The sequence below is a fragment of the Fundulus heteroclitus genome, chromosome 20 (genome assembly GCF_011125445.2).
Source record: "Fundulus heteroclitus isolate FHET01 chromosome 20, MU-UCD_Fhet_4.1, whole genome shotgun sequence".
NCBI classification, from domain to species: Eukaryota; Metazoa; Chordata; class Actinopteri; order Cyprinodontiformes; family Fundulidae; genus Fundulus; species Fundulus heteroclitus.
This window is the reverse complement of record NC_046380.1, coordinates 1305877-1314355: the sequence shown is the minus strand read 5'-3', so window position 1 is coordinate 1314355 and position 8479 is coordinate 1305877.

The following is an 8479-nucleotide window of genomic DNA, read 5'->3' as shown; positions in this document are numbered from 1 at the left end:
ACTGACAGCATTTAGTTAGATTTATTTAGATAAACAGCCCTGAACAACGCGTTAATAAATGCTAATGAGAAATACAGGAAAACATCCAAAGGGACATGTTAATTCCTAAGTGAAACATTTTCTAACAATAAAGCTTCAGATGACTTGCAAACCACAGATCCAGAGGCTGTTCTCATTGTTGCTGCTGGGGATCTTAATCAGGCCAACATGCAGACGGCTCTCCCACATTTCCACCAGCAGGAGAACTTTGCAACCAGAGGCTCCAACAACTAGACAGAGCCCACACAGGCATTCAGAGCATCAGTGTCTGTGATGCAGGCCCTGCTATCAGAGGAGAGGGTCTGTCCTGCAGGATCTGTGCCAGCATCACAGGACTGCTCAGCGTGCACCGCCTGGACATGTTCAGGGAGGCTGCAGCTGAAAACACCAAGAGGAGGAGGAGGAATCTGTGACATTACCACACGGGCAGCGGTCCCATCCCAGATGTTGCTGGAGTCTGGAAAACTTAGGAGGATTTTCTCTAAAGACCAGATCCCAGTACAGTTCAAAGCCCAACAGGACCGTCAGACAGAGGCTGGTCCATCCTGAGGACAGAACCTACAACCCTAACATGAGTGGAGTGGTATCTGAGGTTCAGTCAGTGAGGAATCTTCTGAGGAGCCTAACGACTCTCCATGGTTGGGTAACCAGTTCCAGGTGAATTTACAGGTAAATCTAACTGGACTGAACTTATATAGCGCTCTTCCAGTCATGCTGAAAGCCTAAAACGCTAGAGCCACATTCACCCAATCGCTCTCACTAACACACACATTCATACACCGAGACGCAGCGTATGATTTCTCCAGGTGAGTCTACAGGTGAGTCTAAGCTCTAAGGAGGCCTGCAGGTCTATAAAGCTGGAACTTCTCACTACTGCAGACATTTTGGACTGAGAAGCTTCCTGGATGGAAGAGAAACATCTTCAGCTTCAGAAGAGAAGTCCAGCTGTTTTATTTTTAACCTTTGTTGGATTGATGATTCCTTTCATAACTAGACTCCATACTGCTCCTTGTTACTTGGTATAATTTCTGTTTAAAAAGCTTTACCTGGGTCATGTTGGGAGCAGGACATTTGGTAATATTCTACACTTTGTTTCCTGCAATAATATCTTCTAATCGACAATTTGGCCCTTCAGATGAAAAAGTCTTTGCAAAGTTTGAAGTTTAAGAAAAAACAATTACAAATCCAACTACATCCTGTTTTTCACAGCAGAAGAAGAATCTGAAGACAACCTGAAATCTGTCCATGCAGGTTGACATGTGATGCAAAGATAATTGTGCAGTTCCTGATTTATGAGCTGATTTGTCCTGATCTACAGAGGTGCAGCCAGCAGGCCTTGCCTTCACTGAGGCGGTGCACATCTCTTCACGTATGCGTTAACTTCCTCATTCAGCCGTCCTCTTACATCTCCTCCTCCTATGGGGTTCTGGGAAGGGACCGTCAGCGTGTCAGGTTTGACAGCAGAGCTCACTGAGGAACATCTCTTCACACCAAGACGCCACTCAGAGCCAGACGGGAGGACGGCAAAGCAGGAGAGGACGCGGAGAGACGCGGGAGGCAAAAGGGACGAAGTGAGGGGAGATAAAAGGTGAGAGATATGAGGGAACAACCGGAAATGAAAGGCGACTCTCCGGGGAACCAAGAGGAGCCGAGAAAAGAGGAGAGACAGAGAAACACTGAGACAGAGTGTCAGCTGTGAGTTTAGCAGCGCATGTCAAGACTGACAGTCAAAACTGATGTATCTCACCTCAAAATGTCTCTCTGCCTTCAGGCCATTTCTGCACAGACAGACCGACATGTTGAAAATACAGCCGAGGCGGCGGATCTCCGCCCGCATCTGTTCCAGCCCTAAATCTGCTCCTTACAAGCCAGTCTGAGGATGTGTGAGATCTTAAATGTGTGACATCTTAGTGGGAGCACGCAGCAAGACGAGACAAAGGCTGGAAACCTTCAATGAAACGTGGCTTTCATGGAGCAGATCAGCTTTTATTTTTTTACATTGGAGGGCGACGACCCAGTTCCTGACTTTTACCTACAGTTTATTCACTGGGTCTTTTATTCTGGGCGTCAGGATCAATCACATCATGTTTCAGCTGCAAGAGAAAAGTATAGACCAACCTATCTGCAGGGAGTTGGAATAAAAACTACTTTTCACATTTTAAACGCATCAGATAGGAGCAGTTTTGGAGTTTTTAGATCTGAGGTGATCAGGCATTATGCTGTCCCAGGTTATCGAGCTCAAACCCTCCTAACACTCCACATCCATGGGTCCTCTCAGCCCAGGCTAAAACCCGTTTTAACCCAGAATAGACCCAGAAAGCTGTACTTTTTGGTCATTATGTCGTCATATGCACATACAGTAATTATTAAAGTTGCTGAAACTTAGTGGAAACCTCACACTGCAGGGACGGATAAAGACTTCAAATCTGGATCAGGATGACAGTTTCCAAACTTTTCCAACACTGCAGCTCCACTGCGCCCGGGGCGACCAGCAGAGACAAGCCAACCAAATTGAGTCCTCTGGAATTAATTTACATTTTTCAAACGTCATGGCAGGACGCTGAGTGAAGCTGGATGAGAGCGCACCTTCCTGTGGCTTCTGCTGAGGGCAGATCGTTACGGAGACGCTGAAATGAGCCAGAGATGGGAGGCCAGAACAAGCCGACACAAACAGACAGGCGTCCAGATCCCTGCAGACTCTGATGCAATCAGTGACCTTTAGATTTGTCCACATTTACATCTGAGGCGAGGGGGGGGGGGGGGGGCATTCATCTGCCTTTTGATGGAAAACCAGGAACAGAGGAAGCAGAGTTGAATCAGAATATCACAAACATTCATTCCCTCAATTCTTCTCTCAGCCTCTGACTCCAGCTGCCATCTTGGCATTTTGTAACTACCAACTGAGCTGGCGCCCCCTGCTGGAGCGGAGTGTCACTGTTCATGCTGGTGAGCCACAGCCGCCACACCTGGTAACTGTTAGCATGATTTAACTTAAACATTTGACCTTCGTTATCTTTGCAGCTTTAATCAACATACACAGGACGTTGTTGAACACATTTAACCTAAACGTTCATGATAAATATTTATGGCGTTAAAACGTTTTGGTCAGCATTACTCAAAGTGAGGTGAAATGAACTTTTTGACAGTATTTTACCAACATGAACTAATTCACCACATCATGTCAGAGACCCACAGCTTGCTGTCATTGACTAACTTTCATTTTTAGGGTGCATTTCATGAAAATCAATAAAAGCCTTAAATCTGCATGGCTGCAGAGAAGCAGACCGCAGATCATCGGGGCATAAAGAAATGTTAATAGGGAATAAAATCCCAGAGTAGACACACTGCTGATGTGCTGTTTTCAATCCACTGAAGTGTTCAAATGAAATTTTCTCATATGAACAAAAAATTAATGAAAAACTGGATCAGTAAGCTGAGGATTAGAAGAAGGAAACCCTTCTACCTTTACAGGTGGAAGCAAACCTGGACCCGACTCCAGCTGCCATCTTGGCATTTTGTAACTGCTTTTTGTTCACCTCTAGTAACTTCTTCTCAGTCAGAAGTCATTTAGGAACTCTAAAAAATGTCATGCTCAGAAGATTTGCCAAGCCTACAGCTCACTGAACCGTGAAGCGCTGTTGCTCCTCTTCAGCCAGCAGATCAGGAGGAAGTCTGTGGAACATCTCTCTGGGAGGCGAGTCCAGAGCTGCTGGGCCTGGAGGAGCTGGATGGGGTCTGGTGAGAATCCCTGTTGCCTTCAAGGCGTTGCCACCTGTGTGGGTCAGCTTGAGGTACCAGAAGCAGATTTACAGATTTATTCTGGAATAATTCATATTCTGTTGTCGTTTCACCTTGTGGCTCCTTTGCATTTCACCCATCATGCTTCACTGCATTTCCTGAGCCCACTCGGACTTGACCTGGACTGGATAAGATGGCGAGGCGGATCCAGAGACGTGAAGTTTCCCTCAGACTCGTGTCGGACGTCTGTCCTGCTCTGGCTTCAGGCGTCAGACGGAGTTAAATCTAATGGACTCCACACTGAGCACGGCGTTTTTCAGGCATTTATAAAAGCTTTATTCCTGCATCTCTGCTGCACGCCTGATGCCTCAGCTTTTAATAAGTCAGCTCCTCGTGCCGCCATCATTCGTCTCTGCTTATAAAGAGAGGTGGGCCCGCCACTGTTCCTGGCTTGTCAGCTGTGATTTACCGCGCCATTACGGCAGCCGGGTATAAAACGCAGGCCTGATAACAAATGCATGGAAAATAAAAATCTGCAGGTGTTTGCACTGGTGTGCTTCTCCAGGCGAAAAATCAGCCGCACTTTACCACCATCATTTCTCTTCTGCTCCTGCCACGCCACCGGCCTCCTTCCTGCTCAGACATCTCTCTTACCTGTCCAGTCCACTCCTTCATGGATCCTCTCCTCCTCCGGTTCTGCTCTCGCTGCAGACACCAGGAGCATTCGTCATTGCACGATTAGGAGAAGGCAGCAGTCAGAGGCAGATTCAGAAATCACCCAGAGGAGATGTTCCTGCTGCAGGGACACAGGATAAAGCTTTGTTACAGCGTCTCATTCAGGATGTGTTGCCAGATAAATACAATCCGTCTGGTAACGCTGGACGCTGCAGGGAGGAAAGAGGGGCTGGAATCAGGAGGCCAGAAAGGCATAAAGGTTTGTTTTCATCATTTATCAACAGATCAACTTAACGTTTCTCATTCCCACAGGTGTGGAGACAACACGGCAGGTAAATCATTAACATCCAGACCATCAGGCTGACATTAAAGATAAGAACTGATTTATTTGGGTCATCTGGGTCAAAGATGCACACAGAAAGAGGCTCAGTGTTGGGTTTTCATCTGGTCCTGTACCGGTTAAATTATTTGTGTTTATGGGCAGAAGGTTGGAGCTGGAAAAGCTCCATATTTGATCCTTGGTTGAATGTTTAACCGTAACGGGCCAAATGATTAGTCTGGGTTCCATTACTGACAGATAAAGCCCACACCGAGGTTCTGGTCCATCCAGGTGAACACGGCCATCTTTCAGGTCTTGTGTTTTACGTGTGAGAAGAAAGGCATAGTGTCACACTGGGTCATTATTTCCCTCACAACGACCAAACTAAAGGCGGTTTGGTCCACAGAAGGTCCACTTCACGATCCGACAGCTTACAGAACCTCCTGCAGCAGCAGCAACGCTCCTCCTGGGTTTTCTAACCCCATCAGGCTCTGCTGGAGGAAAGATGCTCCTCTCTTCCTTCCAAGGTTGTTTCAGTTCATTTCTCTGAAGGTCCCACCAAAGCATTCCTGTCAGCTTGAAGCCGAGGCTTTGACTAGACCAATAAAACATCTTTGCTCTGTTCTAGATTAGCTGCTGGCTTTGGGATCACGGTTCTGTTGGTGATCCAGGTTGGACTCAGAAGCTCCTGGTGACAGTGGAGGTCATGGTCCGACTGCAGGGTGCTCAGATCCTGTGGCTGCAGAACACACCCTCACCATCATACCTCCACCACCGTGCCTGACAGTATGTGGTGTCTGTGCTTGTCTCCAAAGATGCTTCTGTGAATTATGGTCAAACATCTCCTCAGGTCCGATCTGTCCAGAGGACGCTGTCCTTCATTCAGATGCAGCTTTGCAAGTCTCATCAAACTTTTCCAGACAAATTTGGCTTGTTTTAGATTCTTTCTTCGGTTTCTTTCTATTTGTCTTATCAGGATCTTTAACATTATCATTCTTCAGTTGACATATCGCCCCCTGCTGGAGCGGAGTGTCACTGTTCATGCTGGTGAGCCACAGCTACCACACTTGGTAACTGTTAGCATGATTTAACGTAAACTTTTTACCTTTGTTACCTTTGCAGCTTTAATCAACATACACAGGACGTTGTTGAACACATCTAACCTAAAATTTCATGATAAATATTTATGGCGCTAAAACGTTTTGGTCAGCATTACTCAAAGTGAGGTGAAATGAACTTTTTGACAGTATTTTACCAACGTGGACTATTTCACCACATCATGTCAGAGACCCACAGCTTGCTGTCATTGACTAACTTTCATTTTTAGGGTGCATTTCATGAAAATCAATAAAAGCCTTAAATCTGCATGGCTGCAGAGAAGCAGACCGCAGATCATCGGGGCATAAAGAAATGTTAATAGGGAATAAAATCCCAGAGTAGACATGCTGCTGATGTGCTGTTTTCAATCCACTGAAGTGTTCAAATGAAATTTTCTCATATGAACAAAAAATGAATGAAAAACTGGATCAGTAAGCCGAGGATGAGAAGAAGGAAACCCTTCTACCTTCAAGGACTAATAAAGATGATTATTATTGTACAACATGTGTGGCACTCTGACCTGAGGTGAATTTAGTTTGGGGAGTTAAGCCAAGATATGCATGTCTTTAGATTGTGGGGGAAGCCAGAGAACCTGTAGAAATCCAACGCATGCACTGAGCATGCTCAGACTACACACATCAAGGCCTCAGTTGAGATATTAAGCAGCGGGAAATTATATTACAAACAGCTGGCAGTTCAATAAAACGTTTATCAAAAATAAAGTCATTGGTTATTCAAAGATTTTGGTCCAAACAAATGTCTAACAGAGCCACAGAAACCTGAAGGAAAAGCCACATAATGGACAAAGAGTGGTGGTGCAGAAACAGGAACATGAGTCAAACAGACACTGAGATGCTGGGCTGCAGAGATAAAGGGTCAGGAGGAAAAAGGAAAAAGTTAGAGGTAAAGCTGTAATGGGAGCTTGTGTTGAGTCCAGAGCGCGGAGCAGCAACGCTCTGAGGCCACCGATCAATAACCGAGGAGACGACTCTGACCGGGTTTACTCACCCAGGTTCAGACACTCAACATTTTTTAGTCTGCAGGCCAAAGCTTACTGACCTTCACCGTGAAGCTGGGTCTCCTCCTCCAGAGAATCATCACGCCGCTTTTTTCTCCCTCACGCTTTGACACATGCTGGTTGGAGCGCAGCAGCACAATCACCTGAAACCACTCTGAAGCTCAGCTGATTAACCCAAAAATCTGCTGTGGCTGCAAACGTTTCCCCACTCCCGGTCTGTCCGACTCATCCTGAGCAAGCACATGGTGGGTGTAGAGAGAAATGCTTCTGTTGTAACAGGAAGAACTAACAGCAAAACCGGATCTAGAACAGAACCTGGACCCGGTGGTTCTGGTGTCCGGTAACCTGAGACAGCATGAAGAACACAGAGAAACACTGGAGCACTGGGCCAGAACCGGATCATTTCAAAAACAGACAGAAAGAAACTGAAAGTTAAGGGCAAAAATGGAGAGAAGCTAAAGCTGTAGAAAGATCAGATCAGACGCTTCCAACATCCAGCGATGCCGTCCAGGTCAAGGCAGGACGTCCTGGAATCTGATCATTATAGGATTTATGGGACATGGAGGTTCCTGACATTAGAACCGCAGCCCAACTCACCAAGTAGTTTTTATCCAGATGTTCTGGTCAGAAGACACTAGTCTCTGATTTCCCTAGAATAAACTGTCCGGTTCCCTTTGAAACAGGGTAGACAAGAATAGGCTTTGCTTCAGCCTGTTAAATGCTGGGTTTGTTTACTGTTGTTCTTTCTTGTTTCCTGTGATTAATGTGGACAATTTACCAAAATAAAGTGATTGATTGATTGATTGATTGATTGATTGATTGATTGATTGATTGATTGATTGATTGATTGATTGATTGATTGATTGATTGATTGATTGATTGATTGATTGATTGATTGATTGATTGATTGATTGATTGATTGATTGATTGATTGATTGATTGATTGAAACCTGCATCCAGGTCTGGATTCTTCCCTGAAACATTACAGTCAACTGATTAAACAATATAAAAAAAGAAAAATATATGGAAAATTAACTCATTGGATGTGTGAAAACTGAAGGAAATTGTAATTTCTAATAATCTATGATCATTTTATAATATATACTTATATAATAATTGGACTCTGCACAACTTTTGAAGTCATGTGTTTATTTCAGGTTACCTGGTTGTGAACCAGATCAGTTTTATTACCCAGGGAACATTTGGTCATCTTTCAGGAGGTTTCTAAACCCACATCCTGATATGACGAATTCCCAGCTGGACACCAGAGTAGAAAGAAGAAGATTCACTACAAGCAAGTTATTTATTAAACCTGCAGAAGTGAGACTTTCAGGTGCTTTAAACCATTAATGCATCAATAATCTGCAATTAGCTGTCATTTTAGCAGCTCGCTTAAAGAGCTGTGAGTAGTTCCTGATTTGGAAAACACTGCGATACATCCCTACTTCCACTGAGCCAACGTTATTTTATCACAATGCTAAACTTTTAGTTTTAAGGAGGTAATGCCACATGAACACTGAGATGTGAGGAAAGTTAAAGCCAGACGGTCATCCCTGGAGATCCTTCTTCACACCTTTAGTTGTCATGATCTG